Below are 26,345 nucleotides of genomic sequence, written 5' to 3' on the forward strand. Positions count from 1 at the left end.
CCTAGTCTGCTCCTCCATGGCTGCAAGCATGCGGGTGTGGTAGGTTTGGTTCTGGAGGATGAGTGTGCGGAGGTCCCCATGCAACAACTCACGGGATGCCCGGACCTCCGCCCTCGTTGCCTGCATCTCAGCTGAGAGCGTACGGGTGAGACGCTCCAGCTGCTGTTCTGTCCTTTGGTGTGTAGAAGCCTCAAGCTCAACAAGAGTCGTCCTGAGGTGAAGGAGTTCCTGCCTCAGGGCTTCCCTGTGGCCCTGGGACTCAATGGAGATGGCCTCCTGCAGAGTCGCCAGTGCCGCCCGCCTGTCCCTGTTGGACCCCAACATGTCCTCCCTGTGTGACTGGCAGATGGAGTCGGTTGCCTGCTCTAGTCGCTCCATCAGCCTTTCAGGGGGGACAATGGAAGTGGCCACCCTATCCATGGCCTGAGCCATCATCTCGGATGATGCTGCCTGTTGGGTTGCCATACCGTAAATGGATTGCTCCCATGCAGTATTGCCAGGTGGCGTACGGCCACCACGTCGGCGGGCACCACACCTGTCTGGGGCAAGGCGAACTGCGCCTTGCTGTGCCGGCACTGCCTGAGGCTGCAGGACTGCATTCCCCCTCTGATCTGCTGGCCCAGGAACAGGATCAGATGTCACAGAGTGTGACCCTGCATCCGTAACCACCAAAGGCGTAGCTGCCAACACTGACATCCCCATTGAGGGTTCTGACCCTGGTGCAGGTGGGTGAGACAGAACAGAATCCCTCCCTGGAACACTCACCTGCGACGGCACGTAGGTCTCATCCGAATCAACACCTGAGTACAGCTCGGGGGAGGTGCAGCCAGAGACACCCCTTGAGAGCACGCCCTGCAGCACTTGTGGGTTCTCACCCACCACCACACCACGTCCCTCACTGGTGGTTGGTCGGCCCTCGGACCCCTCCTGGGTCTGCACCATCTCCACAACCCCAGCAGTATCAGGTGCGTCTTCCCCTGCAAAGACATAAAAACAAAGAAATGGAAACAGGCATTAGCACCATGGCACACAATGAGGGCTGAGAAGCAAGAGAACCAGTACTTGTTTGACACATGTCCCACATGACTAAAACCCTCCCATGCATGCACCCTCACTGCGTATGAAGGGCAGGCAAATGGCACACACTGATGACACCAAGATTGAAGATGAACAAATTTTCTGCATGCTGCCTGGCAGTGGCATCACACATTGGCCTGTGATTGGCAGGTGAAACACACATGCCATCACACAGATGGCATGTACCATTGCTATTGAGTGAAGATGGAGAGGAGGGCAGCACCTATTCATTCTGTCCAGTTCCCGCATGTAATAGCTTTTCTAATTCAAACAGGTCAGATTCTTCACCTGGAGCTGCCAGTCCGAAATGGTCCAATTGCACAGGGACATGTTTGAACAAATGATATCCAGGTAACAAAGTCACTCCACTTTACCATAGCCATGTCAGACATGTGACTAGAGGACTGCGACATGCCTAGTAAAAGTGGTGGAATGTAAAAAATCTGACTAAATGAACAGTGGAAAATTTTGCAACAATGTTGTGGCAAGGTGACACTTCAAGGGCAACTGGCGTGCAGTTGGGCTAGATGTCTACTGTTGGCAGAAGGGATACAGCTATGGGCAAATGCAGCTGCGCAGGATGTATTGCATGAAGCACATGGCTGACCCATACGACTCAGGCGCACACACCCTCACCTGGCACACAAACAGAAGCCCTCACACACACCATGCACATGGATGACACACACATGCATGTGCACTCACCGGACAATGCCTCGTAATCAGCCAAATCTCCCACGCCTTGGATCTGTTCCTCCGTGACGTAGGTCCCAGCGACTGACTCATGTGGAGTGAGTTCCATGTCTACTACTGGAGACCCACCTCCAGTCACTAGAGTTGCGGCATGACTTGAGGCCAGCTTACTCTTTGCCCTGCGCTTTAGGTCATTCCAGCGCTTATAGCAATCATTGGCTGTGCGCCTCACGATTCCAAGGGCACTTACGATGTCCGCAACGGTCTGCCAGTGTGCCTGGCGTTGTGCAGGTGTGGTCTTGGATCCTGCAACAATGACCATCTCGTTGTCATGTGCGGACACATACTCGACAAGTGCATTCAGTTCGTCATCCGTGAAGCTGGGCTTCCTGGACGGGCCGGACTGTGTAGCCGTGTCTGGGGCATCAGCCTGTGCCGGACGAGCACTCTTCCTCTTCCGCTTGGAAGGTGGTGGTGATCCTGATTGTCCTGCGCCGCTCTGGACACTAGGGGCAGGAGCCCTGGTGGACTCTGAATCAGGAGTGTGGGATTGCACACTCAGCATGGGAGTTGGTGCAGGCATTGGCTCTAGTGTGATGGTGTCAGGGGGTATATCAGCAGCATGGACTAGGACCGACACTGTCCGGGCTGGGTGTGTGAGGGCTGGGGTGGATGGAGCCGCAGCTGCCCCTCCAGCCTCTCCGCCCTGCCTACTTGGTGCAGCAGATGACCTTGCTGCCACAGATGCACGTGGCATGGTGACATCAACGTGCACCAGCGCACGTGTCATAGGCCTGCTGACCTGGAAGTCAGCCATGGAGTCAGCCAGGTCTGGTGCCACAATGGGCTGGTCCAACAAGGGCTGAGCATGGATGGTGTCAGCCACATCAGCCTCAACGGGAGGGGGGGGGATTATGGGTGCCCTTGACTGGTCCTCCACACATGGGGGGACAGGCTCACCCTGCAAGTAACGACCACGTCCCCTACCGGATCCACCACGGCCACCACTTGTGGCTCTTCCACCTTTGCCACCCTTACGGAATCCTCGCCTCCCAGCCATGGCACTGATGTTAATGTGCGTATGGGAGTGGCAGTAAAATATAGTCCTGGGCAATTGGGGGTTAAAGGGGTTGGGTACCAGATGGTAATTGTACCCTAGTGCTCTTGCAAGGCTGATTGTAACCCCTGGGGAAAGATGACGGGTCACGCTACGCACAGGAGCCCCAAAAAAGGGAGATGACGTGCACGCAACCCCTCCTAGACCACGTGTGCAGAAAGAAAAACCTGCCCTATGCTGTGGCACCCAGTAACACAAGAATGAACGTATGCGTGTCACACGCAGCCTAGAATGACCTCTGAAGGGGTAGGCTACACACGGGGCAAGCACAGATGTTAGATACGTGCGTGACTCACCGTCTGCCAGGTAAAAGAGCGTGAAAAAGGAGCGTGTTTGGTTGGCAACACCCCCGCCAAAAGAAGATTTGTACGCTGTCTGAGGAGACAGGACAACAGTAGAAGGGAACACTGTTTGAGGGAACAGGCCCAGGTAAACCAGTAAAAGAGTAAAAGGAGAAAAATCTGTCAGAGGTAACAGGGAATACGAACTTGAAACTCTGTGAAGTAAATCGCGTGTGAACCGACAAGAAGTACAGAATTCACCCACTCGCTCTCCACGAAAAGCACATACAAGGAAATGGTGTTCTACGCGTACCTTTTATACAGGCCCACACGTCCAGCGTCACTTACGCGGCGTCTACGCGCTAGGGCCATTTCCACCAATTACACGCTTTGTGACTTATGCGTGCACGGCCATTTCCACCAATTACACGCTTTGTCACTTCTGCGTGTACGGCCATTTCCACCAATTACACGCTTTGTCACTTCTGCGTGTACGGCCATTTCCACCAATCACACGCGATGAGACTCTGACGTGCAGTCTTTCCACGTGTGCTCTGTCATCACGTGCTGTGTGGGAAACACCCGTGCGGCTCACGTCACAGACGTGCTTACGCGCTGAGGGCCTTTGGTCCAATAGATTCGCGTATGCGTGCTGACGCGCTTACGCGCTAAGGGCCTTTCCTCGGTTTTCACGCTGACGTGCAGGATTTTCACGTGCCAAATCACTCCGTACCAAGCTGGCCACGCGTAAGCACACGGAAGACCACGCTCCTGCCCAGAAGGCCGAACTACTGCCCCCCAGAGCCCCGAGCACGCTCCCACCTGCCATCTGCTGCTGCCTGACTGCCTGCTGCCCACGTGCACTGCCATTTGCTGCCTGCACATCAGCCAGGGGTGCTGTTGCTGTGACCACCCCTGCTGGAACCGAAGACTCCCGACTGGAATTCCATCGCTCCACAGCCCAGCCCCAGGACCCAGTTGCCCACCCACTCCTGTCTCTGGGGTTGTCATGTCGGGGCAAACACCATCTGTGACCACTGACAACCCCCGGCCAGAGAGGCAGAGGGGCACCAGCTTCAGTGCCACCGAAGTTGGTGTCCTGGTGGAGCAAGTCCTGGGGCAGTATGATGCCCTCTTTGGAAGTTCCCGCGCCGACAAGGAAGGACGGACTCGGATCTGGACTGACATCGTGACTGCCATCAATGCGGAGGGGGTGGCAGTCCGGGACTTACAACATGTCAGGAAGCGCTGGGAGGACTTCAGGTCCAGGACCCTGAACAAGGCCCGGCGCCTCTTGAAGGCAGCGGATGCCAAGGGGCGCCGGGGCCACTTGTCGGAAGAACAGATGGGGGTCCTGGAACGCATATCCCCAGCACTCCACGTCCAGGTCCTAGAGAAGCAGACCCGTCTGGAGTCGAGCGGTGAGTGTACATGCATCCTGATTGTGAGCAGTGCGTGTGGTGATCATTCGCCATTGTGCCGGTTGCACATCTGTTTGTATGGGGTCGAGTATGGGTGGGGGTGTACAGGGCCGTGGGGCTGACACATGCGAGGGCTGTAATGTGTGAGACATGGATGGTGCTTGTGTGTGTGGGCTTGCATGGCAAATGCAGTTGTGCGTGCACACATGTTTGGATGAATGTGTATGTAAGTAGACATGTCCGTGATGTCAGGCATGTATGTTGTTTTCGGCTGCATGTATGAGCACTGTGTACATGTGCATGTGTGTGTATTTGACAAGGGTGCAAAAGTGATGCAACATGGATGCATGTGACAGCGGTATGTGGAAGCCTGATTGGCAGATGTGACATGGATGCCCGTCTGAACAGTGCGACACTTGGCAGAGGTGTAGACATGCATGCAAGTGTGGTGGTGTGTGTACATGTGTGGTGCACTTCCTGTGTTGCATGTGATGTCTGGCTCCCCTTTGGCTGCTGATGCTGTTGTATGTGTAGGGATGGTGGGGGCAGTTGCGATATGGGTGTGGTATGGCTCATGTGTGCCAGTTGCAATGACATGTGTGTTGGGGATTGTGATGACATGTCTGAGGTTTGACAATGCCACTCCTGTGCAACTGTCATGTGTGTATGTGTCCATTGTAAAGTGCCCTGATGCCTGTGTTTTGTTTCTCCCTGTCTGCAGTGTCAACTGATGAAGAGGGCGGAGAAGGTGCTGTGGAGCACAGCGGCGGGGATCCGACCGCCAGCCGGAGACGCAAGGCCCGGCTCCCCTCCCGTGTTGTCATCTCGTCGGGGAGTGAGGAGTCCGGTGCCGCGTCCCAGGCCGCAGCTGCCGGGGGGAGGTCCAAGAGGCGGAGGTTGCAGTTGGACTCCTCGGCAGCAGAAGGGGCAGCTGGGACCCCACAGGGCCCAACGGGGGAAGATGGCACGGAGTCATCCAGGTTGGTGGGGGGTTTGGTGGAGGAGGGGGCCGCGCAAGCACCAGAGACGGGGTCTGGAGGTGGGGATCCCACTGGTGCTAGTGGTGCAGTGCAGGACCAGGGACAGGAGGCAGCACAGGCGGCCGCGGAGGTGCCTGTGTGCAATCCTGTCACCGATCCTGTCCCTGCATCATCTTGCACCAGCAGGGATGCCTACGTCCAGACCCGTTTTCAGGCAGGGGATGAGCTGACGTCAACTGGCCTTCCTCTGCCTGCGGACGTGGCCATCCAGGTCCGGGTTGAGCCTGTCCTGGCTGGTGTGGCGTTGCGTCAACGGGCCATGCGAGGTGACCTGCAGTCTTTTCATGGAGAGACTGCACGTCATCTCGAATGGCTCGTTGACCACGTCAGCCTGCTGGGACAGGTCACCCAGGCCGGATTCCGCTGTCTGATGGGGCTTACTCCGACCCCCTCCTCAACTGGACCCCCTACCCGCCAGTCGTCCTCTGTGCCATCTTCCCACCCATCAGTCACCTGGGTGCCCTGTGGAGCTGCCTCTGACGGTGCGGCCAAGCTGGTGGAGGAGGCATCCCTGCCACAGTCGGGAGTCGGAGGTCCAGCAGGGGTGGCCACATCAACAAGTGCACCCCAGCCGGCGGAGGATGTGCAGGCAGCAGGAGGCAGTGCACGGGCAGAGGCAGAGCAGCAGCAGCAGCAACATGGTGGGAGACATGAAGGCTCGGGGCTTTCGACATCGGAGGGGCAGGCATCGGCCGGAGGGCAGGGGGACCCAGGACAGAGAGTGTCTTCCGTGTGGCAGCGGTTGGGCCACGCCATAGGTGCGGAGCGGCGGCGGGCGGAAGAGGCGCGGCTCACAATGGTCAGGGCGGAGAACTCCATGCGGAGGGCCCTGAGGCGGGCCGAGTGCCTCGAGGCAATCCGCAGGGGGTTGGAGGAGGACACAGCGTCGTCCCTGCGGACCCTCGGGGCCATGGAACTGGACCGCCTCCGGGACATCGAACAGGAGTTCGATGATGCCCTGGCCCGGGACACCACGGAGTGAGCCGCTGGACTTGCCCGCCGCCTTTGTATATAGTTCTTTAGTTTTAGGTTTCCTTTCTTTCGTATTATGATTTGGAGTCGACGGACACTGCTCCACTTTTTGTATATAGTTGATTTTTAGGTAGGTTTTTTAGTAGGTTTCCTTTGTTCAGTTGGGCTCATGGACCCTTGTTATTTTTGTACATAGTTCTTTATTGCATGGAGATTTTTTTACATTTCACTTTGGACAACATTTTTTTCTATTTGGATTTCAAGTTTTTTTTTTTCATACGGACATGCAGCTTATTTTTTCGTATTCACATTGTAGTTTGTTTTCTTTCTTTAGCATTCTTTATTTTTTTCAATACAATTTTGTTTGCATACTTCACTGTGTGGTATCATCTCATTGGTTTCATGCATGTCATGTTGTGTGTTTTCCCATTCAATTGCAACAATTGTGTGTGACGGACATGGCTTCATTAGCTTCATGAACATTGGGGGTGTAACATGTGATTTCCATTTCCATGTGGGTGAATGGGTTACTTGGTAGGGCTTTTTGGCTGTGGAGGCTGACCATTACGCACATGATTGGGGATTGTGAGGACCTGGTGGGGGCTGCCCATGGTGGCAGGGGGGTGGGGGGTGGTGGGAGACATGAGTGGGGGCCTGGTGGAGGCTGCCCCTGCACTGCTGGGGGGTGGGGGTGGTGGGAGACATGAGTGGGGGCCTGGTGGAGGATGCCCATGGTGGCAGGGGGGTGGGGGTGGTGGGAGACATGAGTGGGGGCCTGGTGGAGGATGCCCATGGTGGCAGGGGGGTGGGGGTGGTGGGAGACATGAGTGGGGGCCTGGTGGAGGGTGACCCTGGATGCTGGGGGGTGGGGGTGGTGGGAGACATGAGTGGGGGCCTGGTGGAGGATGCCCATGGTGGCAGGGGGGTGGGGGTGGTGGGAGACATGAGTGGGGGCCTGGTGGAGGATGCCCATGGTGGCAGGGGGGTGGGGGTGGTGGGAGACATGAGTGGGGGCCTGGTGGAGGATGCCCATGGTGGCAGGGGGGTGGGGGTGGTGGGAGACATGAGTGGGGGCCTGGTGGAGGCTGCCCCTGCACTGCTGGGGGGTGGGGGTGCAGGGGGACATGAGTGGGGGCCTGGTGGAGGCTGCTCCTGCACTGCTGGGGGGTGGGGGTGCAGGGGGACATGAGTGGGGGCCTGGTGGAGGCTGCCCCTGGTGGCTGGGGGGTGGGGGTGGTGGGAGACATGAGTGGGGGCCTGGTGGAGAATGCCCATGGTGGCAGGGGGGTGGGGGTGGTGGGAGACATGAGTGGGGGCCTGGTGGAGGGTGACCCTGGATGCTGGGGGGTGGGGGTGGTGGGAGACATGATTGGGGGCCTGGTGGAGGATGCCCCTGGTGGCTGGGGGGTGGGGGTGGTGGGAGACATGAGTGGGGGCCTGGTGGAGGCTGCCCCTGAACTGCTGGGGGGTGGGGGTGCAGGGGGACATGAGTGGGGGCCTGGTGGAGGCTGCCCCTGCACTGCTGGGGGGTGGGGGTGCAGGGGGACATGAGTGGGGGCCTGGTGGAGGCTGCCCCTGTTGGCTGGGGGGTGGGGGTGGTGGGAGACATGAGTGGGGGCCTGGTGGAGGATGCCCCTGCACTGCTGGGGGGTGGGGGTGCAGGGGGACATGAGTGGGGGCCTGGTGGAGGCTGCCCCTGCACTGCTGGGGGGTGGGGGTGGTGGGAGACATGAGTGGGGGCCTGGTGGAGGATGCCCATGGTGGCAGGGGGGTGGGGGTGGTGGGAGACATGAGTGGGGGCCTGGTGGAGGGTGACCCTGGATGCATGGGGGTGGGGGTGCAGGGGGACATGAGTGGGGGCCTGGTGGAGGCTGCCCCTGCACTGCTGGGGGGTGGGGGTGGTGGGAGACATGAGTGGGGGCCTGGTGGAGGATGCCCATGGTTGCAGGGGGGTGGGGGTGGTGGGAGACATGAGTGGGGGCCTGGTGGAGGGTGACCCTGGATGCTGGGGGGTGGGGGTGGTGGGAGACATGATTGGGGGCCTGGTGGAGGATGCCCCTGGTGGCTGGGGGGTGGGGGTGGTGGGAGACATGAGTGGGGGCCTGGTGGAGGATGCCCATGGTGGCAGGGGGGTGGGGGTGGTGGGAGACATGAGTGGGGGCCTGGTGGAGGGTGACCCTGGATGCTGGGGGGTGGGGGTGGTGGGAGACATGATTGGGGGCCTGGTGGAGGATGCCCCTGGTGGCTGGGGGGTGGGGGTGGTGGGAGACATGGGTGGGGGCCTGGTGGAGGCTGCCCCTGCACTGTTGGGGGGTGGGGGTGCAGGGGGACATGAGTGGGGGCCTGGTGGAGGCTGCCCCTGCACTGCTGGGGGGTGGGGGTGGTGGGAGACATGAGTGGGGGCCTGGTGGAGGCTGCCCCTGCACTGCTGGGGGGTGGGGGTGCAGGGGGACATGAGTGGGGGCATGGTGGAGGCTGCCCCTGCACTGCTGGGGGGTGGGGGTGGTGACAGACATGATTGGGGGCCTGGTGGAGGATGCCCCTGGTGGCTGGGGGGTGGGGGTGGTGGGAGACTTGAGTGGGGGCCTGGTGTAGAGTGACCCAGGATGCTGGGGGGTGGGGGTGCAGGGGGACATGAGTGGGGGCCTGGTGGAGGCTGCCCCTGCACTGCTGGGGGGTGGGGGTGGTGGGAGACATGCATTGTTGATCAGTAGTGCAAGGTGACATGTGGGTTGGCTGGGGGGCATGCCCATGGTGAATGGGCTGCTTGCGGGACATGGGCAGGGGTGCAGGGTAGTCCCCCGTGGTGTGGGCTGCCTGCAGGGGCCGTGGAGGTTGTGGAGCGTACACCTGGGAGGACCCACGCGGCCAATTCACGTGTAGTACTCCCCAGAACCCCTGAAATACACATTCCCTGCTGGTATCGCGTGTGCAACTTCCCGCGCACCCCTGAAATACATGTACCCTGCTCGCACTGGCCCAATCGTGTGTGTGACTTCCCGCGCACCCCTGAAATACACGTACCCTGCTCGCACTGGGACAATCGCGTGTGCAACTTCCCGCGCACCCCTGAAATACACGTACCCTTCTCGCACTGGGACTATCGCGTGTGTAACTTCCCGCGCACCCCTGAAATACACGTACCCTGCTCGCACTGGGCCAATCGCGTGTGTAACTTCCCGCGCACCCCTGAAATACACGTACCCTGCTCGCACTGGGACAATCGCGTGTGCAACTTCCCGCGCACCCCTGAAATACACGTTCCCTGCTCGCACTGGGACTATCGCGTGTGGAACTTCCCGCGCACCCCTGAAATACACGTACCCTGCTCGCACTGGGACAATCGCGTGTGCAACTTCCCGCGCACCCCTGAAATACACATACCTTGCTAAAATCGCGTGTGGAACTTGCCGCGCACCCCTGAAATACACATACCTTGCTGAAATCGCGTGTGGAACTTGCCGCGCACCCCTGAAATACACGTACCCTGCTGCAATCGCGTATGCAACTTCCCGCGCACCCCTGAAATACACGTACCCTGCTCGCACTGGGACAATCGCGTGTGCAACTTCCCGCGCACCCCTGAAATACACATACCTTGCTGAAATCGCGTGTGGAACTTGCCGCGCACCCCTGAAATACACATACCTTGCTGAAATCGCGTGTGGAACTTGCCGCGCACCCCTGAAATACACATGCCTTGCTGAAATCGCGTGTGGAACTTGCCGCGCACCCCTGAAATACACATACCTTGCTGAAATCGCGTGTGGAACTTGCCGCGCACCCCTGAAATACACGTACCCTGCTGCAATCGCGTATGCAACTTCCCGCGCACCCCTGAAATACACGTTCCCCGCTTGGCGTTTGCTGTTTGGCAGCCCGGTGAACTGGTGTCATTATGTTATATATATTTAACATATATATTTCTTTTTGTATGGAGCACACCAAAATAGAAAATATGTCTGAAGAAACTGTTATGGAAAACACGCTTGACAGCTTAAAAGAAAAAATGGATTTATTATTGAGCAATTTTAATAATTTCAAAACTTTTGTTGAGGATTATTTTAAAACAAAAACCTCATGCCATTGTCCCACATGTACTTGTACCCCCTCACCATATCCCAGTCAATTATCCCCAAACCCTCTCCATAATCCAAAACGTTTTGATGAGACTTCCATCCCTTCTTCACCTGATATCAATCATGTTGAAACCCCTAATTCTCCTGTTTTTGTTTCTGTTTCTGCCTCACCTTCTCTGTCATAAATTATTAATATATGTGAAATAAAGTTAAATTTTTATATTGTGTTGTAATTACTTCCCATTTTTTATTTTTTTCAAAACAATGTAGATGTCCGCGGACAGCGCGGGTGTCCTGAAATTTTCATAAATAAACGAAAATGGAGGTGTCCTCATAAAGAACACTATACCTGTCCGTACTGTTCGCTACCAAGTTGGAACTGTTCTAAGAACACAAGCGGTGTCCTGAAATGTTCGTAAATAAACGAAAACGGAGGTGTCCTGAAGAACACTATACCTGTCCGTATTGTTCGCTAGAAAGTTGAAACTGTTCTAAGAACCCAATTGGTGTCCTGAAATGTTCGTAATTAAACGAAAATGGAGGTGTCCTAATTAAGAACACTATACCTGTCCGTACTGTTCGCTACCAAGTTGAAACTGTTCTAAGAACACAAGCGGTGTCCTGAAATGTTCGTAAATAAACAAAAATGGAGGTGTCCTAAAGAACACTATACCTGTCCGTACTATTCGCTAGCAAGTTGAAACTGTTCAAAGAACACAAGCGGTGTCCTGAAATGTTTGTAATTAAACAAAAATTGAGGTGTCCTAAAGAACACTATACCTGTCCGTACTGTTCGCTAGCAAGTTGAAACTGTTTTAAGAACACAAGCAGTGTCCTAAAATGTTCGTAATTAAACGAAAATGGAGGTGTCCTAAAGAACACTATACCTGTACGTAATGTTCGCTAGCAAGTTAAATGTTCTAAGAACACAATTGATGTCCTGAAAAGTTTGTAATCAAACGAAAATGGAAGTGTCCTAAAGAACACTATATCTGTCCGTAGTGTTCGCTAGCAAGTTTAAACTGTTCTAGAACATACGCGATGTCCAGAAATGTTCGTTTGATTTGTGACGCACTTTTAATTAAATCAGGACCTGAACACTGTCCATAGAACATAAACGCGCATGCGCAAACCAATGTCCGTGCATTTGGTGTCCTGCGGACAGGAGCTTCCTTCGCGGACCTGTTCGCGAAGGGATCATGTGACCGCGCCCATGCTGATTGCATGTTCTGAATGCGGACACTGTTCGTGTCCTCGAACAATTTAAAAGTACATTTTCGAGTAATCCACAATATTTTTCCATAAAAACTCATCATGGCACAAGTCCCACATAGTAATCCTGAGTTTCTACATATCTTTTGAAACTTTTTGAACCCTTTTTTGTGTTCGATCTGTCCACGGACAGCGCGTATGTCCACAAACCGCGTACAAGCACCCCTATGAAAGACCACGCCCTAGAGCTTATTCTCATTGTGTTTCTGGCTATTCTTCAGAGCACAGCTATTTCTCCAGCAACTTGCTGATTCCACCATCGAGATGGCATCCGTGGCTGCAGAACTGCCACCTGGTGCTGCACCTGCTTCAGCACCACCCCCACCCCCTCCACCACCACCACCTTCCCAAGGGCCTGAAGAGGGGAACAGGAGTGAGGATGCAGAGGAGGAAGAAGAGGATGACGAGAATGAGGTAGAGGAAATCCCTACTACTCGCACTAGACGTGAGTCTTGGGTGTGGCGGTTATTTTCTATTTATGGGAATGGTCCTAAGGCTCGTGCGAACCGTGTTATCTGCAATCAGTGCAAAATGATACTCAGTCACGGGAAGCACGGTTCGTACAGCTTTGGGACCACGACCATGAAGCAACACCTGAGGTCATTTCACTCTGGGCCTATTCGCAAGGTTGTACCTTGCGAAGAACGTAGTAGGTTGATTTCCTCTACTTCATCCTCTGTTTCTGATCCTGTCACCACAAGGACCACCTCTGTGGGACAGCGTCTTCCTCAAGCTGCCTCACAGGCCATACAGAATTCTGATGACCCTTACCTTTCGAGGGTCACAGTTGTATGTATGTACTGTGACACAGTACTCTGCAGGGGGGAGCGACTTCGGAGTGCTTTTGAGACTATCGTCTCAGAGCACGAGAAGACCTGCTCACTACCCAAATAAAACCCAATCTACATCTTCCTCTCTCCGCTCGCCCTTTCTTATCCTTGTGGTTGGTGAAATTAGAAAAATCAAAAAAAATAAGGCTCTTTTCAAAGCTACCTTTCACAGTTAAAAAATAGAAGTGAAGATAAATAAAGCAGGGCCCTTTGTATTTCTTAAAAGTCCGCGGACAGTTTGCGAACATTAAAAAAATTGGGGTGCCACCCTATTGTTAGCATTGCATTTTTCTCTGGGAGGAAGTGGTGGCTCTGAAAAGAGCTTTTGGGAGGTGTTTGTATGTCAAAAATTATAAATACTTAACACCTACTTCAAAATGGATGTTGTATTTCTAAAAAAGGTTGCAGTGCATTTTGAACTTTTCTCAGAAAAATCTGATTGCCAGCATAAGTAAGATGGACTCCATCTCTGCGAAAAATGTATGTACTACGAAACATAATATTTTCATTGTGAAAAGAGCACATGCCAAAATCTCTTAGAAATGCACAAACAACCTTATTAACATTGCGCCTTGCTTTTTCCATTTGTGGACCAAATGAAGAAGAACAAAGCCACATTTGTCTCTGCGCAATCCGTGAAAATATTACTTGAGAATTAGGAAACATGTCCTTGACTTTCCCAAGTCCTTCTTTCATAGCAAATTGCAAAGAAATTCCAGACACATGTCCTAAACTGTTCCCTCCACAATGAATCACAATTATGTCTGGATGTTGCTTTGTTTCCAAAGTAGCACAGAGAGGTAAGCAAGTCCAACTACTTCATTCCACGTGCTCCATGCCAGTGTACTTCCACATGTGGAAATGCAAGATCTACAGCTACTCCACAGCTTTGTGCATGCACCTTCAACCAATGTATCCACGAATCTCCCAAAATCCAAACAATCTGTTTTCTGAAACACACAGCCATAGCTATCTGTTGTTCTCTCAGCAAAAAGAGTATCTGAGAAACTCTCTCCTGGCACAACACACCCACTAAACTTTCCTGACCAATCCCTTTCACTGCTTATTCTCATTTGCATGACTTCTGAACCCAAAAATCCCCGGATGTAACTCCCGATGTCCGCGAACTACCGCCATGTCCGCGAACATATCGTAACATGAACAGCCCTTCTACCATTTCCACTTCACTCTCTGTGCCATTCCCTCATTGGATGTAGCTAAGAAATCACATGACCATGCACCAATCACATTCACGACCTCTACATCTAACTGCATCATCATAGATCAGCACTGCAAATGTACTGTGAATCTCTCTGAGTCATATCATTGGCAAGCACCATCTACAAGAAATACTGTACAAGTCTCCAAGATGTCTACTTGCAGCTCCCTGCATATCCATATGCATGAACACAAACTACAGGTATGTATATTTTCTGTACAGTACATGAACACATTTTCAAACTGACTTTTATCTTGTGTAATCTGTAAAATAAATCTACTGTCTTTTTTCGAATTTCCTAAAATCAACTATCACTTATAAACCTTTATACTATTTACTTCCTTAATACACACACTATCAAATCATGTTAAACTAACATTTTTTAAATGAATTTATAGACTACATATATTGAAACAAAATTGCATGCATGCACACTCTATGTTCCAATCTCAAAAAATATACAATTACATTTTTTATTTATTTATTTATTCATTTGATTACTTTAATTTAAGCATGACATTAAGGCACTATTACAGCTTAGTTACAGAAATGGTGGAATTCAGTGGTACATTATGAATTTCACAAGACATACTAAAGATATGTTGTATGTTGTTTGTTACAGTTACTCATTGGAATACAATTTGTTCATTAAGAACATATCATATGTATTGAACTGGTGTGACTTATCTTATGTGATTAAGATAGTTTTAATTGTTTTAAGGAAAGCGCTGAGGATTTCAATTAAAAAAAATCAATATCTAAATTAAAAACAATGCTATATACAAACAAAATTATTAATTTGTTTCTTTTACAATTGCAGTGAAGACCATTCTCCTGAAAAGAAGCAGCCGAATTTCAAGAACAAAGAAGAATTAAGAATTAAACTGCTCATTTTAGAAAAAAAAGTAAGTAGAATATCACCATAGTATTTGTATTATTACTCAAACATACTGTAAAGTTAATTCATGCTATTTCTGAGCCTAAAAATAGAGATTGTGCACTATTCTGTCCAAAAATCCCCATGTCTTAAACAGCGATTTACAGCCAGAATGGCACACAAATTCCTACTTTTGGACACACAAATTACCCAACTCAACCGCTAGAATTTTCATATTATAGAACAAACAAATGTTTTTATTGTATACATTAGATTTAATATTTGTACTTCTCCACACCACTAGCTTATTTTTTCTGTCATCTGAACCTGAGTTTAGTAACAAATTAATTGAAGAATGCACATCCCTACTAGTTGTAGTTCCCAATGCACAATCAGACACCATTACATACATCGGCCCTCATTACGACCCTGGCGGAAATCGAAAAACGATGGCGGAAATGCAATACCGCCATCGAATAGCGCTCGGTGCGATCATGACCCGTCACCGTAAAGTACGATGCCATTAGCGACACCGTAGTGAACGCCAACGCTAACTGCACCAAGTACGCGCACGCGCGCCATGCCAAACCGTAATTACCACCATGGCGTAATGGTACGCGAATTCCGATCCAAGCGGACATGTACCTAACGCCATCAAGCATGGCGGAATGTACCATTCCGCCATGGTGAGAAGTACGGCTTCGCGAATCAACCGTAAACGGCCCTACTGAGTGCCTGTACACCACTCCCTGGCCACATTGCACAACTCCTCGTAGGTGCAATGAAGACACAAATGCAACCAGTGAAATGTACAAGCCACCCATGCATGCCAACGAACAAATGAATCTAGGGGCTCCAAGTGCCTTGTGAGTGGCCATCCATTCATGCCATGGCACCATTGCCGCACTGATGCAGCACAGGCATGTGAAGGTTCAAGTACAGCAACATGAGCAGAAAAATGAGACAAACAAAAACAGGCCCCCCCATCGACTGACACCAGTGTAAGGCAACATACAAAGCAGTATCCTGAGGGAGACTGCACCAGCCCTGTACTCCTGCCAGTAAACCAACCAACCATCAGCATAAGCATGGACCACACAAGTTGGCAGAGTGACTGAGCAGCCAGGCACATCTCAAGAGGGGCCAATGGGAGCTGCAGGGCACAGATGGCACGAATACAGAAGCCATTCCAATGGACATGACCTCAGTCTCCCTCCAAGAAACGCACGCAAACACAGGCACCTGTGACCAGCCATATTCTGATAATCACATCATTCCACCAATCCACCTGGCTGACCGGCATCTGTTACACAAAAGCAAATCCCCCGCCCATGAGCAGGACATCATTAAAACAGTCACAACGGTAGCCCCTATCCCTGACCACACTGGGCTTCGTAGGCAAACGCGGCCAATACAGTACCACGCAACTATACTCAGAAGCCGGAACCCAATGCAGATCTTCTCACAAAACATCGCACCACAAATAGGAATATGCCACATTACTTGCAAAGAAGAACGCTACACGGTTAAAATCAGAATAGACATTTAATGCACCACAAAATCACCAAGCCCATGCAGCCATTAGGACATGAACCCCAAAATACATTTCATCATTGTGGGCTGCATCCGCAATAAATGACCAGCTTCTTCTTGTGTGACGCCCTGTTCCTTCATGGTACACAGGGGCTACATTCACGTTCAAAAAGGCAACATGGAAGCGCCTAGAACGGCAGGGCCGTACCATTAGGTAGGCACTAGTCCAGCTGAAAGCTCGAAATGTTGCTCCTAGCCACTAGTACTGCGTAAGGGCATGTGGCCCATTGGCGATCGTCCCATAAGATCGTAATGGTGCTCCACTGATTAACTCGAAGCAGCAGGTGCCGGGAGTAAAAGCCATCTGCAGGAGTGGCATACAGATGGCAGCGGCAAAAGGGGAGGAGATACCTGTCACCCAAATGAAATGAAAAAGAATAGTAGGCCATCAGAACTTGATTCGTATTACTCACTTCAATGATCACACTAAATCTACAGCCATATGCATGCTAGCCCACTCCAAAGGATTATTCCCACCCAAAAACCACTTGCGAATCACAACTATGAAAATCGAGCTGGAAACACTATTACACACGAGTGCTTGTGTGCATGCGTCTGTCTAAACAGAATCCATTCGATGGGATTAGTAACGTGCATAGACACAAGTGTATGAAGGCGCGTCGAGACAGGGAGGGTACAACAAGGGCAGATAGACGATGGTCCCACTATGGCAGCTCTGCATCACATAGCGCAGGGGAGGTGGATAGATTCCAAAAAGCCCTGTACATGGCCAACTCTCCATTAAATCATCTGTCCATGCATCCATACATCATTTCCTCATCCCTGTATGAAAACGCCTGATTATTTACTCACATCACATGTGAAATTTCCATTGAGTCTGTGCGTAATGCAGTCTGCAAAATCCACTGTGCTCCAGGCCGGGATTCCAGTGTTGTGAAGTAAGATGTATTTGGGAACGTCCTGCCTTATCGTCCACTACGCTATTGCGCATCCCATACTATTCATATCAATCATTGCATTCTCGCCATGGCCCCTGTCCCAAGGACACAAAACAATAGAACGTTATATTTGCAGTCAGACCTGTGGGCGTCTCCTCGCCGCTAGCTGAAGACCGAAAGCGCCGTCCTTCGAATACCTCATTTGCAACATCACGTCGGAAAGGCATCTGTGACCGCTCGAAATCACAAATTCATCCATGTAGTGCGGCATTGTGTGTAAATGCAAACTGGCTTCACTCACAAATGGGACGCCCCGCCCGTCGGTGAACCGCGGTACAGTGCTGCATGAGGGCCCACCGTTAATCGAGCACTACATTCCACTGACCCTTCACAAGTTTGTTCGCGACTGCAAAGATAGTATGTGAAACAATGGAACCATAGCAGAATGAACATATGAACCAATATCTCACTGCCATCGGGATGAAATACATGATTGTAATGGCAAGATGCCATGCGTCGAATTGCAGCGTTGTGTGCGGGACGTGCTCGCCCAAAGGGGATTGCAGCTTGCACAGGTGGAATGAATCACCACAGGTGGAGGCAATAGAGCTTGAAAACACATAAATTGCACACCCAACCCCCTCCCACACCCACACCAAAATGCTACCGGCAGGACTAGCGATGTTGGCCCTGGGGGACCTGATTGCACTGCAAGTACTCCAACTTCAAGAAGAAGACGAACAGCAACTACTACAACAACCGGCCACACAGAGGAGACGCAGGAGGAGGAGGAGGGCAAGGCAGGGCCACCAAGGCCCGCCAGCACAGCCACTACCGCCACGCAGGCAGCCCGCAATCCCACGCCTCCGAGCACATCCGTTCAACCTCACGGATGAGCAGATCCACACCCTCTACCGTTTGGACCGGGACACCATAACCGCCATTGTGGATATGACACAGGCTGACCTTGTCAGCATGATAGATAGCCCAACCGCCATCCCACCCCTACTGAAGGTGGTGTCTGTACTCCACTTCCTGGCCACAGGCACCTACCAGCACACAGTCGGACAGTTGCATGGCATTTCACAGCCAGTGTTCTCACGGACACTATTGCAAGTGCTCGATGCCCTCCTGAAGCACGCAGACGACTACATCTCTCTACCATGCTCGGAGCAGGAAATTACGAACACAAAAGTGGGATTCCATGCACTTGGCGGCATACCGGGTTGCATTGGTGCCATCGACTGCACCCATGTGGAATTGGTCGTCCCGCATGCCATGGAGGCCCAGTACCGCAACCGAAAACAATTTCATTCTCTGAATGTACAAATGGTGTGTGACTCCAACAGGATCATTACCCATTGTTGTGCCCGATTTCCTGGATCAACCCATGATTCTATGGTTTTGAGGAACTCTACAATACCACGCTACATGGAGCGACACGCAGGGAACAGATCCTGGCTACTCGGTGAGTCTCATTTCATGCATGATAATGTGGGGTATGTGATGCGGCAATGACCTGGCAGGAAGGGGGGGGGGCGTACGTAGCAATGTCATTCCACAAACATCCTTTATTGTCCACATACAGGTGATGCCGGGTATCCACTGAAGAGATGGCTCCTTACACCACTCCGGAACCCACAGAACCAGCCTGAGGAGGACTACAACCATGCCCACTCACGTACCCGTGTAGTCATAGAACAGGAATTCGGCCTACTGAAGACTCGTTTCCGCTGCCTCAGCAGGTCTGGCGGGGCACTCCTGTACCGCCATGTGAAGGTGGCAAAGATGGTCATGGCATGTGTCATGCTACACAACATGTGCGTACGTAGAAATGTGCCCATGCCCCCTGACGCAGAACTGCAAGCACCTGTAGATGGTCATGATGAGGGTGGGGATGTGGCAGCACCTCAAGGAGTCCGCGAGGCACAGGAGGGCCGAGACATTCGTCAGATTCTCATAGATTCATGCTTCTAGCACTCACGCCTGGTGGCTGATACATGGACACGGGACTTGTGGCACTGTGTGTGTCTGGAACATGCACAATATGGACTGTACGCCTATAATGGCCTCGTACACAAAGATCAATGTCCACACATCTCATTGGATGATAGTGAAATGTTTATCGCATATGTGAAATTATGTTACACACCCCATCTACCCGCCACCCAAGTGAGCCCAACATACCCCCTCCACCCTCCTACCTCCCCCCCGAACACCAGTGTCCAAAGGTGCTCATTGTCAGTGGGCAGACGCTATTGCAAGCCCCCTCTCCGGGTATCAGGGGCACCCCTGCCTGTGGAGCGCAGGTTCCTCCCAGATCTACGTTGGGGGCTGCCCTGGACGGAACTTGCAACGGATGATGTCTCTGCCTGCTCACGTCCATGCATGTCCCTGAGGGTTTGTGAGAGCTCAGTGAGCACACGGCGCACAGCGGCAAGTTCAGCACATACGTCTTTGGACGTCGCATGCAGTTCCCCCCTCAGGCTCTCGGTGCTTCTCTCCATTTGTACTCTCAGGCTCTCGGTGCTTCTCTCCATTTGTGCCCTTAGTGTCTCTGTACTTCTCTCCATTTCTGCCCTAAGTGTCTCAGTAGATGTTTCTATGGCTGACTTAGTACCCCCACATTCATCAGCATGGTCCTTGAGGAGCGTGGCCAGTTGATGCTGTTGCACGATCACCTGGTCGAGGGACTGTTGCCTCTGCTGGGCCATGGCCATTTGCGGTGGTGTCACAGAGGGGCTGGTGACCTCATGTTGCCTTGCCACAGGGCTTGTGGGGGATGGCCAGTCGTCGTCTTGTGGGTGCCCCTGCGTGGTATCCTCATGGTGTACGGGATGGAACAAACAGGGGGATTGAGACAGGTCATGGATGGATCTTACTTCGACATCCCCGTTTTCTGTGTCGGAGCATGCTGCCATTAATGCAGTGTCACGTATGGTGCTGCTGCCACCAGAAGCAGTGCCTTCTGTGGCATCCATTGGGGGGACCTGTGGTGGTGCTGTTGTGGGCATGCTGGCTGCTGGGGTGCCTGTTGAAGTTCCCTCCTGTGTGCTGTCACTTGATTTGTGCTGCTGCCGTGTCTTGATGCGTGCAGCTGAGGTGGAGGGTCTTTGGCCGTTGGTCTTGGCCCTCTTTGCAGGTGTGCTGGTAGGGGTGTCCTGGAGCTCGTCGTTTGAATCATACCCTGTGGTGGAGTAAAGGTGGGCGAGCGTTATTAATGGGTCTGTTGAAATTGGAATGGCAATGTATCACATGCATTGGGGTGGTACCTGAGGGTGATTTGGGTCGGGGCCTTGGAGGTGGTTTCATTTTTGTGTGGATTGAGGATGCAGTTGTTTTGCAGCCTGCAGTTAGGGTGTGCATGCTGCACGTGTAGAGGGTGTTTTTAGGGTTTTTAATTATTTATGTATTTATTGTGCGTTTTAAAGTGCGCTATCAGGCCAATGTATGTGGACGTTCTCATGGACATGTGTTACTATTGCACTATGTGGACATATGGTACTTCACATGATTGGACATTGTGGTTTTAGCATTGTTTTATTTGGCCCACCTACCTGATTCTTCGGATGTCTGCACTCCTTTCTCCATCCCTCCGACTCCCTCTATACTCTCCATTCCAATGGTGGAGGCACAGATTTCTTCCCAGGGGGTCAACTTGATGGGTGATTCCGATCCTCCCCTGGTGGCTGTGGCAATGTTTCGGTTGGCAGAAAGTATGCTCCGGACGCGTATCCGCAGGTCGTCCCATCGCTTTCTGCATTGCTGTGGGTTGCGGCGTGCGGTCCCCACCGCACTTACCCGCTGTGCCACCAGGGCCCGTATGGCCTTCTTGTTCGCAAGTGCCGTCCTGGTCATTTGCGTCGAGAAGACGACGGCAGCATTCTCCTGGAGGGTCTCTGTGAGCACGGTGAGTTCCTCAAGGGAGAAGTGGACCTGCCGCTTGCGGTCGCACGCTTTTTTCGCTACTTTTCCCATTGTTATTGTTTTCACTAGGGTGGATGACGGGTTGTGATGTGTCTCAGGGTAGTATTTTAATGGTTGTGTGGGAATTCTGATTTTATAGGTGTACGGCGTGCTGTTTCCCGTTCCGGGACCATGTTTTTACTTCCGTTTCCGTATATTTACGGTCACCGTACTTTCCGATTGCCGCTCATTACGGTGACCGCTAAAATGGGTGGCGGAATTGCACCTAGGGCGCCGTACGACGGCGGTGGGGGGCGTTTTGGGGACATTTCCGCCATCGCGGACATTGCACTTCCGCCATGGAGTAGTGCTCGTGCCCGATGGGTCGGAATTGGCCGCACTTTGCTCCGTCGTGCAATGGCGGAAACGCTATTTACGCTGTGGCGGTCCGGTCAGTCACTTTCCGCCAGGGTCGTAATGAGGGCCATCATCTTACTCAAACACTCATGCACACAGCACACATACATTGCAGAACACCCCAACCCATACCTCCTTTATTTTTTTCAACAGACCCTAAAGAATGCCTACCAAAAGTCAAGTCCGTAGAAAGCAACGCAGAAGTAGAGCAAATGAAAATAAAAGTGTCCAACATAAGCATCCATCTCTAGCAGAATTTGTAAAAAAAGTTCAAACAAAACAGCTAATACAGTCATTTGGTGAAACACAAGAAGTTTCAAGTACAAAAACATTGCCTTCTCTATCAAAATGTAAAACAAAACAAAAAACAATTAACAGAAAATCAGCTATCACTACAGATAAAACTACTTCTTTAAATTTTAATATAGTGCAAAGTAGGCATACGAAGAAAAGTATTTTAGCCAAAATGTTCCGTCACAAAGTCCTTCAAAATCTTATAAAAACAGGAGATAAATCAGGTTCAATGCTTAAAACCTATCGTAGGAAATTAATTTTAGAAGCATTGATAGATAGTGCAATTCTTCTCGAAAGAAAGTTATTTATTTTAGTGTTAAACACAATGAAACCACTAACAAAACTAATAACTAAATTACAAAAAAGACTTCTCAATAAACGAAATGTCAACAGAAAGAACTTCTTAAGTATCTGCGGAGGTGAATGGAGTCACACTACGAGCACAGAACCATACTTTAATGAAGAAAGGTACAAACAAAAACAAACAAATAGAATTGCCATACATAGCAGTGGTTGAGGTTATGAAAAAGTTAATAATACCATAATGGAACAAGAAGCACTCCTTACAAAAATATGCCCTGAAAATTTAGAATTACCCCTCCATTCAACTGAATCAGAACGTCTAGTGTACAAATGGCCATGCACGTCAATATGTAACATTCCTAAACAATTTTTCAAGTCTTTACGCCAATTCCTCAATCAATATGTAAAAAGCAAAGACAAAATCAAAATTAAACTACTGCAAAATATGGATACCTGTCCAGTGTGCAAATACACAGGACTACAAGGACATTCATTGGCCTGCAATACAGGACCTACTTGTAAAACCACCTTCCATGATATCAAAAGAATATAAACACACCATTCAACTATAAGAAATCTAGTCTATAAACTGTACTATGCTAAAAGTCCTGCTTTAGCACTAACAAATTTAAATAACATTCTTCTACATGGTACAGCAAAAGACCTACTTCAAGAAATTGACTATATCCCGAAAAAATATTTTGGAAGTGAAAGCCATTTACAGAATGAAATAGCTTTAAACCAAATTAGCAACAATTCTACACATGGCAACCTTTTGCTAAACACATACAAAAAAGAAATATTAAAATTTAAAAGTACATCAGCTGAAGTACCAAACCATGTATGTGTATGTTGATGCAGAACTTTTTATAAACGTAACACGAAAACTGTAGACCTATCATATAAAATAGAAGACAATGAAGATTCTAAATGGTTTGAATTAGCTCTCTACCTTGTAGCAGAAAACAAATACGAAATAAGTGACTCCTTAATACTTTGCAGTTACTGCGTTACAAAACTTGACAACAACCAAACTCCTTCACATGCTATCCAACTAATTTGGAATTATACCCACTACCAAAACCCCTATAACAACTTAATTTATATGAGAGCATCATAATTCAAACAGTACACACATTTCAAGCAATAATACGCCTTCAACCAAAAACAGTAAAATTACCTCCCTCTGAATTGCTAAAAGGCATTCGTGGAAAAGTAGTTTATTTACCATTAGATCTAAAAGAAAATGTGCATACTCTAGGAGTGCAACGTCCAATGCAGCAATCTTTAATTATCTTAGTAAATGGAGTACCTACAAAAGACAAAACAATATGGCAAAAGCTGGTAGATTTACATAAAGTTAGACAAGCCTTACAATGTCTTAAAGAGAATAATGAATATTACAAAGAAATTAATATTGAAGAAAACTTGAAAGATACAACTGAAATAATTCAAGAAACACAAGAAGCTGGTCAATTTGAGCCACTATATCCTGCTACAATATCAAATACTTTAGACCATTGTACAATTCATCCTTTGCGCTCTAATGACACTATAGAAGATGCACTGGAAACATACCAAATGCGTCAAACAAAAGGATCACCAATCAGCATATGGGAAAAAAGTATAGAAGCATGTGCTTTTCCTCTAATCTTTCCTACTGGCAAAGGAGGAATGTATGATGATAGACCTATTCAAATATCAGCTTCAGAATACCGCTCATTACGGATGTATTCTGAAGATCCCAGATTTAGACAAAATGTGGAATACATATTCCACCTACTCTTTGAAAGTGAATTAGCAACTTTATGTTACAGAGATGCACACATATTAAAATCAGGATCCCACTTTCAAAATATGACAGCTACACAATTATTGCAAAAAGTGCAACAAAAGGATGAGGTTTTACAATCAAATATTACAAATCTATTAGCAAATATGCGTGGTACTAAAGAGTACTGGTTTCGACGTCACGGAGATGTACGTTGTATGATCAGAAACCTTGGCCCACCCACTTGGTTTGTTACATTAAGTTGTGCAGAATATGCATGGGAAGATTTACATGATTTCCTACGCATATCAAATAAAAACAAAACAAACATAGATATACTAACACCAGGAGAACTTTGTTCTTTGGATCCTGTTAATGTTTCAAGATATTTTCACCATCGCTTCATTGCTATGTTACATTTTATTTGTAATAAAACTGTTCCTCCCCTTGGAGAAGTGCAACACTTCTTTTGGAGAAAAGAATACCAAGCCAGAGGAGCACCACATATCCACATGTTTTTTATAGATTAAAGATGCTCCTAAATTTGGTCAAGACAGTGATGCCACTGTTTTACAGTTTATTGAAAAATATGTCAGATGTGAAATTCCATCAGAATACACAAATAGTGATCTTCATGCACAAATTTTACAATTTCAAAGACATAAATGTGGCAAATATTGTCGTTGCAAATACAAAAACAAAGGGAAATACTACACCAAATGCCGATTTGGTTTCCCTAGACCAGTTACAAATACAGGTCAAGTGAACAACCTCATGTCTTCAGTTAGACATCGTGTTAAAGGTAAGTCACCTAAAAATACATAATACATAAAAAGAAAAGAAGAAGAAAAATATATCAATGATTATAATGCAATCATTGCCCACTTATGGAATGCAAACATAGATGTGCAGTACATTGCAGACAATTCTACTGCAGTTGCACGATATGTCACAGCATACTTAACCAAAGAAGAAAAGACAGAGCTCCAAGACCTCTGGAATGACCTGTCATCAGATAAAACAGTGACTCAGAAATTATACAGCTTGGGCATAAAAATGCTCTCCCGTAGAGAATGTGGATCATATGAAGCAGCTGATCGTTTAACTGGTACTGCATTGTATGGTAAATCTGAAAATATAGTATGGCTAAGTCTTGGTCCAGCTAAATCTACAAAAAGAGTTCTAAAAACATACGAAGATATAGAAGCAATAGCCAAACATGATCCCAACATCCAAGACATTTTAAAAACAATTTATTGGACACATACTATAGAAGTAATACTTTGGAAACCATGTGTCTATACCACATAACCCAAAACTACACATTCAAAAATAATATAAAACCTGATGAAAACAAAGGTAAATACAGAGTGACAAACTGTGAAGGCAGCTTAGTTAAACTCACTAAACCAAATTTGATTAATCATATCAAATTGTCATTGAAGACTCCTCAACATAAATAAATATATTACATGTCCCTGCTACAAGTCTTTAAGCCATGGAGAAAAGAAGAAGAAATACTAGAAAACTATGACTCATATGAAGATGCTTTCAAAGCAAATGAAAGCACTATAACTGATGTAAACTTTACACAATACAAAACAATGTTGCACAATGAACAGCAACACGAAGAAGAACTCCAGGCCCAACTAGATAAAGACACTCCTGACAGTAGTCAACCTTCTGTAACAGGAAGCCAAGAACCACTGGGAGAACCACTAATAATAAATGAGGCAGAATTAGCTATGATAGAAGTAGGAAACACCATGTGTCAGTATGAAGATAAAGAAGACTTAACTCTACTACAATCAAAACTAAACAACGAACAACGTAGCATTTTTGAAGAAGTAACAAAACAAATTGCACATGGTGTACAACACAAAAATAAAGAATGTTCCTGCCATAATAATAAACCTATACTACTGTACGTCAGTGGTGAAGCTGGTTCTGGCAAAACATTCCTAATCAAAATCATCAGTAAATTCCTTCAACAATTGACAAACAACAAACTGTCAGCTGTTGTCACTGCCCCCACAGGTTTAGCTGCCTATAACATAGGTGGTGTCACTTTACACCGATTACTGCTATTGCCAGTAGAACACCAGAACAAATTAGACTATTACAAACTTTCTGCAGAGGCTGCAATGGAACTACGCAGAGTATTGAAACAAATGAAAATGCTACTAATAGATGAAGTGAGCATGGTCTCCAACCTAATGTTGGCTTTGATTCACCTCAGATTACAAGAAGTACTGAAACCAAACTATGAAGAGCTCTTTCCAGG

Source organism: Ambystoma mexicanum, chromosome 2q (assembly GCF_040938575.1).
Source record: "Ambystoma mexicanum isolate Mex_15411 chromosome 2q, UKY_AmexF1_1, whole genome shotgun sequence".
In the NCBI taxonomy this organism is placed as follows: Eukaryota; Metazoa; Chordata; class Amphibia; order Caudata; family Ambystomatidae; genus Ambystoma; species Ambystoma mexicanum.